Raw genomic sequence first — 11,975 nt, 5'->3', positions numbered from 1 at the left:
AAAACCAAAACACACTCTAAAATCACACAGAACCAGGCTTTCAAAAAGGTTCCCATTCAGGGAAATCCATTATCATTAATGGCAAGACTCCCAGAATCTGTTCTTCATTTCTTTTTCGTTTTAAAATGTCAATGCATGTTGTCAGACTGCAATTGTTTTCCTTAATCATCCGCAGCAATGAAGTAGAAACTCTCATCTTTGTGGTGTGGAAAAGTCACTTGCTTTATTCATACCACACTCAAATTCAAGAGGATGCTTTTCCAGGCTGGTTTTGCCCTCAAGAATCCAGGCTTATGCACTCATTTTCTGTACAAAGCCATGTGAAAGATAAAGATCCTTCCACTGGGAAATCCAGGTTTCTTTGCCAGGAAAGAAAGGCACAGGCATAAGGACAAATGTTCAGAGGTGTCAGAGAACCCTTAAGGGAAAGCCATCTGGCAAACCAGGTACCCTCTTACTTTAATCTTGAGAACCAGAAAAAGAATTGGGGCATTGATGTCGTCTTGATGTTCGTCAAAGCCAGAGAGGAGAATTGCAGCACATCATTCAGCTCCATTATCACTTCTCTGGAGTTGCTCCAACAACTGCACAGAATCTTTTCAGTTTGGTAATTGTTGGGTTGGTTGGTTGTTGGTTTTTTTTTCCCCCAGCAATCACAAAGAGAAGCTGCCAAGAGGTGCAGGCAATATTCTTAAAGAGCTGTTGACAATTGCAAGGAAACTTCTACATTTCAAATGCATTCTACCCACATTTCCTATATTTTCTCTGGTTCCTAAGTTCCACAGTTTAGCACACAAAGCTATTTGCATGAAAATAGCATCTTGAGATTTCTTACGGAAGACTTACAATGTGTTTCTGTAGAAAAAACACCACATAATTGTAGAATTATGTGTTGAACATCTCAGGTAGCTGGGGTAAGAAGAGAATGAAGCACAAAACTGATTGCAAACATTTTTCTTTCATTTTAGATCCCATCAACTTCTCATTCTCCAGCTGCCACTCACGATGGTACTCCTGGATACATTAATCTAGTGCCATTACCATTCTCTAAAGGCAAGGAACACTTTCATTAAAGCAAAGATAAATGAATTTAATGGTTTGACTGTCTGTTTTTCTAAAAATACATGTAGACTTGCTCTTGACCTGCAGGTAAGAAAATAGTGCCTAAAAAGCAATCACTTTGGAGAACAGAAGCTCTCTGGATCCTTCTGTACTCAATATCTTCTCAGGTTGCTCACAGATAGAGGGGGATGAAGCCAACAATTTGGTCCTGCCAGCTTTACCTGCCTATGTCTAAAAGCAAGGTCTTCCCAGCCAAACCTGCATCACACAGATGCTCATACCAGTCAATCACCAGTTGAAACAGAAGGAGAAATACCAACTATGTGCCCAGCAAAAATAAGGACAGTCACTTCCCTATATTTGGTTCTGTCACCATCAGCAGGTGGGTGAGCTGAATGCAACTACTCATGTCAGAGCAGGGAGAGGAGGGGAGGGAGCATGGTGTGGTTTACCCACCTGCAGTCTATCTGCCTTTTATCACCCATGAAGCAGGTGATGATGTTATTTCAATTGCCCGTGACTCACAGAATCACAACATTGCATTTCCACATAAATGCCAAGGAAGGCAGGGAGCGTAGATGGGGGGTACAGTCTGAGGAACTCTGGAGACACTCTGCAGTCTGTTTGGTATCTCAGATAGCTCAGTCAGAACCTCAGGCATTCCCAGTTACCTGGACCTGGATTTTGGTGCCATTCACACACACAGAGACCAGAAACGACTCCACCAAGGGCCATACCAATTGCTCGCTGGAGTCCTAAACCAAGCTCCATATTTCTGCTCCAAAGTTTCTAGTAAAGGAGATATTTCTCACACAGAAATCTTTAACTCCAACAGAAAACTCACTGCTGGAAAGCAAGTCTTAATGAACTATTTACCTACCTGATCAGATGCTTCCAGATATAAGCAGCATGATTTGCACACCCAATGGGAATGTGACCTGCCATAGGCTTGATTTGCAGAGATGCAAGCAAGGGAGATATGTCAATTAAGACAATAATCAATATTTTCTCCAATGCAACCATTCCCCTTAAGATCATTAGAAAGTCCCACAAAAGCCTCACTGCCACCACTTCAGAGGGTGGACCTCAGGAACTGTGTATGAGGTTGGGTCCCAGTAAAGGAAAAGAAACCCAAGAAGAGAAAGAAACTTCAAGAGAGAAGGGTAAATGGCATTTCCCCCAAAACTGGAATTCCAACAGGGCTAGAGTGTTCAAAAACCTTTCAAGATTTTTTTAGACTTGGCCTTACTGTCCTTTAATCTACAAGATTTCTGCTGCAGCCCTGAACAAGACCCTGGAGTTTAATCTAAACAGATACCGGAGGCCTTACAGATCACTCTGAGAGCTCAGATCCTCTGTTTCATGCCTCACTCAAAATAATACACACACCTTCACAGCATAGACTGAAATTATGAAAAGACATCACATCAGCAGGAATCTGGAGGTAAAAATAAAAAATAGCAAATCGCTCAAAATAAACCCAGGAAACACCTAGGCTTTTCTTTGTAGACATCCCATCTTCAACACTGCTTTTCTCAGAAACACTGTCAAGATCATCCTCTGAAATGGCACATAGGAAGAATTTCTTTTAGCATGAACAAAACCAAATTATCTTGATAGCTGGCAGTGTTCAGCATGCCAGCATACAAATTCATTAAAAAAAAAAAAAAAAGCCATTACAAAGCCACCTCCATGCACCTCTGAGGTAGGTATTCTCATGCAAAGGTTTGTGTGTGCAAATGCAAGAAAAACACAACAAGAAATATACTGATAAGTAAAGCAAAATCACTGCAAGAAGAGGAGCTCTCCCACAAGACTCCAGATTTTTTTTTTCAAACCTTTCTGTTATTGCAAAGGCAGGAAGAAAAGACAAATTAGAAAGACAAGAAGGTAGCAAAACACAAGGTCAGCAATAATGTGACTCCAAGGTATTATTGAATTCAGCCGAGGTTAATCAGAGAAGCCAAGTTTTTACCTTGGTGCCTTCACCAGGTGCCTAAAAATGATGTAAGGACCGAGCCCAAGAAACATTAGATTCTCTCATTTCTGCCTCACAAAGAAGTATTTGCAAGACCCTGGTTAATTAAACCAATAAACCACAAGTGAAAGGCTGGCCTGGAGCCACATTTTCCCTAGGAGGTTGCTGAGGGGTGTTACATTAGCAGCTGGAACCCTGTGGCAGGGGATGGGTGAGAGGAGAGGGAGCAGCAGCGGAAAGGATAAGACGAAGCAGCTGATTTTCAATTAACAGTTGAAATAAAAATGAAGTGCTTTTAGTGCTCGGCCTTCAAAGTGCCAATACTCTTAAATAACATAGATACCTGGCCCTTCTATAGCCCTATTAAATCAACTCCATTTGTTTTAAGCAAAGCTGAGTGGTACTTATTTAACAAGCACTTCTTCAAGCGTGACTCAACATGCCAGGAGGAATCCTTTGAGGGCAAAGAAAAATGTCTCAGAGGGATGCTGGGAGAAGAAATTTCTCTTTGGGCTAGAAATCACTCACCACAGCACATTCTGGCCAGGCTAGGAGCATTTGGAGATGATTTGGATCATCTGCTTCTGTTCAAGCTGGGGGACATCTTGCTTTATGCTGTGAAGGTACATGGATGTTCCCAGATGTTAAGCAAGCTGATAAAGGGGTGGGGTTAGGATCACACGCTCCTGGAGGAAGAAGCAGGCACCTCAAAAGGTAGCCACAGGACACCCGAAACATCTTCACATTACCCCTTTCTCCCTAAGAGCACCTGAAACCTACCTACCACCTCAGGTTTAAGTTCATATGGAACAGGAGCAAGCATCACAGAAAACACCATGCTGTGCATCTGTCCCCAGGTGTGAAGCAAGCTGAGGAAGGGGTTATAGCAACAGGCTTGGTCCACACTGAGCCTGTCACACATCTTAACTGGCAGTCCTAGCCTTTCCTTTTCTTGGGGGAAAAAAAAAAGATTTTGCTTTCCAGTTGGGTCTAAGGAAGGGCACATGTGCTACACCCATGCCATCCACAGCCAAATCCTTGCAGTACTTGGCCACGCAGACCATCATCCTGTCCCACCTACAAAGACATCACAAGTCATGTCTCACCTATCCTGGTTATTTAAGGCTGAGTGAAGCCCCTGGAGCTTCTTCACCACATTTTAAATGCCCAGGGCTTCAAGTTTCATTAGTGGTTAATCTTACATGGCATTATCTTCTGCTTCAGTGCCTGTGTCCCGATCTCTTTGATCCATTTAAGATCCACTCTCTCCAATCCCCAAATCCCCATCTTTGTTAAAACACATAACCAGTTCTTAGTTGGAGCCTCTCTTTTCCTTCTGCCAAAGAGCTCTCATGCAACAGCTTTGTGTTACAGCCAAATCCATTCAAAGGCCCCTTCATACACTTAGCCTGAAACTCTTTTTTCAATCAGCTGCCAGTTCTCCGTGCACAAGGAACCCATCTGCACGTGACCATGGCTCTCACGTGCTGGGTACAAAGCCTCTTGGTGCCTTCAGAGAGGTGTTTCTGAGCCAATGTGCATTAACCTCGCCTCTCAGAAACCTGAATACAGAGAAAAACAGTTATCCAAAAGGCCTAATAACCAGTCAAGAGCACCAGGCACAGCTGAAGTCTCACCGAGTGCTGAATTGCCTTCCTGGGATGGTTTGATGAGGGACATAATCACGGGAGAAGTATTTTGAAAGAGCCTGTCTTCATCTCTCTTAAAAGTACCAATAATCAGTAGCTAATTTTCTCTGTCCTGTTAGAGCCTTTTTTACTTCTTGAGAAATTAATACCTGTCCTTAAGGTTAGGCTCATACAAGCACCACTGATTTTTTGATGGCTCAACTTCAGGGCTGCAAAATTGTCATTATTTAAAGGTATCATTAGTTAATGCAGAAGTTTCCTCACCTAAAGTATACACTAAAAAAAAAAAAAAAGCACCTCTCTTCACATTTTCAGATATCAACATTATGGAAAACAGCCCCCAACATTCTGGTACTCTCAGTGTAATCCAAAGTACAGATTAAGCAGAAGACACATGGAAGAAGCAGCAACAGAACAAGCTGGGACCACAAATAGTTTACTTCTCACCTGCCCCCATGCATCTAATTTTGAATCATTCCTCTACACCTTGCCTGGGGGCCACTCTGAAGGGTGGGCCTCAGATTCTGGGTTTAAATCATTTGTTGCCCAACCCTACACGGTCTTCTCCTAGTGATGCACAAAAGAAGCATTGACGAAGGCATCAGATGCACCAGAGCACCCTACTTCACAACCCACAGCAGTCCAAAGAGTAGGCCAATGCCAAAACAGCTGCCCCCTTTGCCACTGCCCACTTTCCATCTCACTCATGAGATCCAAACCACAAACAACCTCCTCTATTAGCCTAAAAAAAGCCCTTGGGGCCCCACAGCAGACTGGACACACACACAGCCCCAAGAGGCCAAGGCCTCCCACACTCACCCAGCATGGGGCTGACCATAGCTGTGTGGTCAGGAAGGGGGCACCTCAGCCCCTCCATCCCCTCTTCCCTCTGTTTCAGAAGCAATAAATGGAAAAAGGGACAAGGCTGCAATTATTACATGAGGTTTCAAAACCAGGAGGGATGTGGGAGAGTAGAAAATGTCACAGGCTTCTTGCAGACGTGACACGGGCTGGCTTGTGGGCAAATTAACACAAGCAGGAGAATTGGCTCAGGCTCATCAGGGTAATGAAATGTGATATCCACTGGAGAAAACAGGGGCAGGGATATGCTCCACTTTGCTGCAGCACTGATGCCCTTTAGACAAAAGACTCCCTGGTGAAATGCAAAATAACTCTGGGATGGAGTGTATTCAAACAAGATCCAGGCAAACCCATAACCGTGTAAATAGATCCCTTCTGCTTACTTCTGTGCTGCACAGGGATATGCCAGTGTGGATTCAAGGAGGGGACGCTCAGAAAACAGGGTAATTTTTCTTTTTACCCCATTATCTGCTCTTTAAAGGTTCTGATAAAAAGGTCTCGCCCCAAAAAACCTCATGTTCTACACCTACAGGCCACCTACATCAGCAACACTTACTTAAGACTGACTTACAGCAACTGCTGCACCACGCAGGGAGGTAAAATAACCCAGCAAACAACTATTCCCAGCCAGACTCCTCTCTTCTTCTCCTACAGATCAGCTCAAACCTGCCAGCACTCCTTTCCTTCAAAACATATAAATCCCAGCCCTTTTAAACACTTCTGTTCAAGACTGCTGTCTGTTGGGATGGTCTGGGTAATCTCAAAACCACACAGGGAAATCTTCCTTGCTAACACATGGGGTGACCCATCTGGCACCTGGCATGCCCCAAGCAGGACTGCTGGTCCCACCTCATCAGAAATGCTTTTTGATGGTGCCCCAAGCTTCCATCCCATTGCACATCCTCCTGAAAACTCCCAGCTCACATGACTCTCCAGTCCCTCAGTTTTGCCTGTCTTTCTGCAGATGGTCTTTCTGCCAATTGACTTAATTTCAGGCCCATCTGCCTTGTACATACCTCCACATCTTCTGCTGTTTACACACAATGAATTCATTTTTGCACTGCGAGGCTCCTGGAGAGTTCTTTTCAGAGGAACTACAAGGAGATCCCAGGAAAACTTCTCCAAAACAGTAAATATTCTCATCCTAACATTGTTTGGGCATTGTGAATATGCTACTAAGCATACACACAGAGTACTAAGCATACACACTCACTACCCCATGGATAACACTACCTGAATGCTCCTCTATGTGAGCCTCTTGTAGCTCTGAGTAAAAGGGAGACACCAGTTCTAGGGAAAGGAAAAAAAGAGAGATCACAGCTTTAACTTTCCTCTTCACACCCTCCCTCACAGAGGAAACGCTGCATTAAGATGTTGGGTGAAGCATAACACATCCCACACTCCCCATCACAGCTTGAAACGTGAAGCCCTCCATTACAGGATCCCAAATTGCTGTGCTCAGGCAGGTCAAAACAAGGCAATTCATTTGTTAAAACATTGCTGCTTGGAAGGAAATTAATTTTAATTGATACATACCCAAAGATGCCAACACTGGCTGTCATGACACTGGATTTCTCTAGCATGGTTGACCTTAAAACTCTCTCTTGGACCCTGATACCAGCAACATAGAGGTAGGTATTTGTTTCTGGCACACAATTTCTTTTTGGTCTTTTAAGACAGTTTTAAAAGCTGCTGGAAAAGCATTGACTTTGCAAACAAAGTTTCTAAACAGAGCAAATTATCTGACATGTGGCATCTTAATTTGGTACATATTTTAAGGATGCTTTTTCAGGCAGTGAGCAGCTAAGCTTTGGGAAGTTCCATAAATCAGTACACTGCCACTTGTACACACTGAGAAGAAATTAATGCCTCTCTCCCTTCCAGTTACCATTTGTATGTGTCAGGGGTGCTGCTTTCTCTACCCCCCCTTTTCCACTGTCTTCAGGATCTGACCACAGAAATTTTCATATTGAATTACACGGATAACTCATCTCATTTAATGCCCTCTCTCAAAGAATAGCCCACACCAGCTGCTCCAGAGGAAGATTTAACACTCCCCATAATTGACAATGATGGAACAGCACTACCATGAGGGACAGACTTCCTTTGTGTTAGGGAACCCCCTCGTTTCCTTAAGCATTTTCTCATTTTTTTTATCCTAGTCCACATCCCAATTAATTTTATACTTAAAGAAACATCTACAATGGGGGTTTTTTTGGGGGAAGAGGATTCATCAGTATCTTCTAGCAAGGAGTTTTGCCAGGTTAATGCATTCATTGGGTATGAAATGTATTAGTTCCTGGATTGCTACTCATTTGGAAGTGGCTATCTCTTACCTCTCCTAGAAAGGACTGTGCTCGTGTCGTTCAACAACTTGCAAGCCTCAGTCATGTTCTTCTCCTCTGAAAGGAAACAGTCCTAGTAATTCATACAACCTCAGAAAGTTCAGCTTTAAAAAATGTGACACTTGATGCAGTAGGGAAGCCTTCCATTGCCTCTAATCACTGTCAGAGCCTATCTTCCAAAACCTTCTGTTTGTGCTGGATCACCCTTCCTGCCCACTGGAGGACTCTGGGCAACATGCCAGCTCCCACAGGTACTTCCACGAATGGCTTCAAGACATCTTCTTCATTCCATGGCAAGAAAGGGATGAGCCAGGCCAGGTTCAGCCGAGCTGGAAGCCTTCCCCCTGTGGGAGAGACATGCATCAGGCATGCATAGAGCCCCGTGGCTCAGATGAACAAAAAGACTTGGCTAATTGTCACCATGCTGCAATGGCAAGGAAGGGACAGGGCTGGGCTGGCTTGCAGAGTTCAGCTTTCTTCCTTGATGGGGAAATTTGCAGCATAATTAAAATGAAATATTGGTGTCTGTGTTGCACATTGAAATATTGATGGAGGGAGGTATCAAGCATTTTATGAATGCGTGCTTCCATTTTGTAACTTACTGCCCCCAAACACCATTTTCACAGAACTTACTCAGGAAGAGAGGGGAAAGAGAGATGAAAGAGTAATAGTGGTTTTATTGCTGCAGAAAAAGAGAATGGAATTGGACAAAGTTAAACACAATGCATTGAAAGACAGTCTTTAGCTCTGAACTTCAAATACAGCAGGAGCTCCCTCACACCTGGGAAAGGTCCACTGAAGTCCATGGAAGTTTTTTCCTTTCCCTGCACCATACCATGTAATGATGGGAAGGGGCTACACTGCTTTTAACTGCAGTTAAAAAAAGGTCAAGCCCCTATTTATATCTTGTCTGGGAGTAAAGTACTCACAGCTGTGTGACAAGAGACAAGTAGGACTACATTTACCTGCCACTGTCTCTTTAGTACTTGGCCCCACCAGGTCCTGTTTGGCCAAATGGAAGTCTGATTCCATCCTCATTTCAAAAAAAAAAAAAAAGGGGAGACAGCTGCTACTCCACTTGCAGATGCAGGCATAATCTTTTCACTTCTTTTAGCTACTGTTTGTTCCCAAAAAGAATTTTGTTTCATTAGACTACAGCTTTACTTTTTCTACATTTCTACATTATCTATTTCTAAATGTTCCATTTCCTTGGCTTTCTGAGCCAACTTAAAAGTATGAAACTTTGACTGTATCTTTGAATTCAAGCACTAACATCTACAGCTGTGAATCCCTGGTACAAAGCAGATGCAATCCCATGAGCATATTACAAACTGAGGCAGAAGAGGCAAAAACCAGAACCAAACCCAAGGTTGAATATTCAAAGCTTGCTGGTGGGAAGAGTTCTTACTGACTACATATGGTGTGGAAAAGATACAAGTCATTTTAAGGTTTGATCCTGTTTTAACATAGAGATGGGATTTGCACAACAGGGCAATTTTTTTGCAAGGTGAATTTTTTATTCCATGTTCCCTTTACAAGTAATTCATTCACTGCAATGCAACAAGATAGTTTTTGAAGCCTCTCAATTTACCATTTACTCAGAAAATATTAGAAAGAGAGATCTGTAGAAAATCAAATACATATGCACGCATTGAGAAAAGCAGTAAGTGATAGCTACCACTCCATGAAATTTTATATGACCAATAGCTATTGGTGATATGTGATTTAAGGGTTGCATTAAAGATCTGAAGCTTTAACTAATCACTCTATAAATAACTTACAGTGGTGGCTTTAGGCACCCAACTGATAGAAGGCTTCTCAGCAGAGACAAGCACATATCAATGGAGGCAGCTCCAAGCAAGTCCTACAAGAAGAGGAAAAAAAGACAACCCCAGAAACACTACGTAAAAGACAGCAACACACGGAAGGCCAAGCAGTGCCTGTGCACAGCAGCCTGGGAGGAGCAAGCTGATAGAACAATCTCTGCTGTTTGTCCCATGGTGCAGGAGGAAGCAAGGCCCAAGCAAGTCTGCAAGATGCAGCACAATTAACATCATAGAATCATAAAATGGTTTGGGTTGGAGGAAAATTCAAGGTCATTCAGTCCCAACACCCTGCCAAGGGCAGGGACACCTCCCACTAGACCGGGTTGCTCAAAGCCTCATCCAACCTGGCCTTGAACACTTCCAGGGATGGGGCAGCCACAGTTTCTCTGGGCAACCTGGGCCAGTGTCTCACCAGCCTCACCATGAAGAATTTCTTTCTAATGTCTAACCTAAACATCCCCTCTTCCAGTTTAAAGTCTAACCCTTGCCCCATCACTCCATGCCCTTGTCAAAAGTCCCTCCTCAGCTTTCCTGCAGCCCCGTCAGGTACTGGAAGTTTCTTTAAGGTCTCCTTGGAGCCTTCTCTTCTTCAGACTGAACAATCACAACTCTCTCAGCCTATCCCCATAGCAGAGGTGCTCCAGGCCTTGGATAATCTTTGTGGCATCCTCTGGTTTGCTCCAGCAGCTCCACATCCTTCTTGTGTTGTGGACCCCAGAACTGGACCCAATACTCTGTGTGGATTCTCACCAGAGCAGAGCAGTGGGGCAGAATCCCCTCCTTCAGCCTGCTGGCCATGCTTCTTTTGATGCAGCCCAGGACATGGTTTGCTTTCTGGGCCAGAAGCACACTTTACTGGCTCACACTGAGCTTCTCATCAACCAAGTATCTCAGGAGGCTTGAGTCCTTTTAGTTCTTTAATCTAAATCACATTAATCTGACCAAGGGAGGAATTGCTTTACGGAAGATTCAACAGGCAGGAAGGAAATTATGTAATTTCCCAACATGACCAAATATTTGTCATGTTACACCAGTGTTCAGGAAATCACCTTGAAGATGCCCTCTTGCTCTGGAGAGCAAGATTGAGCATGCAGTGGTGGCTTCTCATTGATTCCAGAAAAACACCAAATGTTCGGTGAGGTCAGGAAATGCTTCCAAGAAGAATAACTCCTCATTCCTGGTTTTGAGGTTTTACCCTCAGTTTTTGGCCAGTTTAGGACTAACTGCATGCAGATGCAGCTACATCACTGGCAAAGTTAATTTTTAGTACAGAAGAAGATAATTCAGACATCGATAAGTATTGATCTTCACTTTCTTTCCCTTGTGACCTGAGAGACATTCTCAGTTGATTTACAAAATGAGGATAATCCTACCTTATTTATCTACCTTTAAAGCAGATCCTGTCCACTTCCTTCCTCAGGATAATTGCTTGGGATGAGAAGAAGAGAAGCTGAAGTTGCCACCCATCTTCTCCTTTAACCAATATAAGAAGGGGCAGGGAGACAAAATGAAAAATATCAGCAAGGTCAGTTTTCACTGGGGTAAGGGAGGGACTAGACAGGAAACTGCCCTTTTACTGACATTTTTGGCTCCTGTTCCCGGTGGTGAAATCCAAGAGCTAATGAAGACTGATAGGTTCATCCATGCTGTGGAATCTGGATACTAATGAAAATGATTTAATGGGCAAGAGCTGTCACGGGGTGTACTGATTAATTAGCACAATGAGGAGAAGAGTGACTCTACCAGCACGTCAGCTGCTAAAAATAGAGTCCCCATCAGTCTGAGAGCATATCCAAAAGGAAGATGAGGCAACTATGGGCTTGCAGCTCACCTTCAGTGCAAGCAACAAAGGCTTCCAGAGGGCTTGTTTGCATCTCTCACATCCTGCTAGAAAGAAATGTGACCAGGATAAGCTGCTACAGGGCCAAGTGTCCTTAGGGACACTGCACTGCCTTGTGGATGGAGGTGGCCCCCTATGCCCAACTGAGAGGAGTGATGGGGAAGCTGATGGGCACTCTGTTTCTCAAGGGATCTGCTGGTTTAAGCTCTGTTTTTCCCTTTCTGCAAGGAGACCCACAACCCATTCAGACGTGTGCAGCAGACCTCAGCACAGCCTCCCTGTAGAAAAGTTTTCTGCCTTTTACCTTCTGAGGACAAAAACTTTCACTGAGAATTGGGTCTTTAACACCTCTGAGATTCCCCGCCTCAGTTTCTGACCTGTACAAATAATTTCAAGCATAACCTTAACCTACTC

The 11,975-nt window shown here is 43.7% G+C and overlaps 1 long non-coding RNA gene across 1 annotated transcript; it reads right to left on the bottom strand.

Annotated features, from left to right (window-relative positions):
- Positions 1 to 203: 203 nt before the first annotated feature.
- Positions 204 to 2,032, bottom strand: LOC139798406 (uncharacterized). Its single transcript, XR_011726806.1, has 4 exons — positions 1,943 to 2,032; positions 847 to 1,851; positions 451 to 666; positions 204 to 359 (listed from the first exon to the last, which is right to left on the bottom strand). It is a non-coding gene; the product is annotated as an uncharacterized lncRNA (long non-coding RNA).
- Positions 2,033 to 11,975: the final 9,943 nt, after the last annotated feature.

Source organism: Heliangelus exortis, chromosome 7, assembly GCF_036169615.1.
Source record: "Heliangelus exortis chromosome 7, bHelExo1.hap1, whole genome shotgun sequence".
Taxonomy (NCBI): Eukaryota; Metazoa; Chordata; class Aves; order Apodiformes; family Trochilidae; genus Heliangelus; species Heliangelus exortis.
The sequence above is the reverse complement of the archived record's forward strand: the minus strand, read 5'-3'. Positions and strand labels throughout refer to the sequence as shown.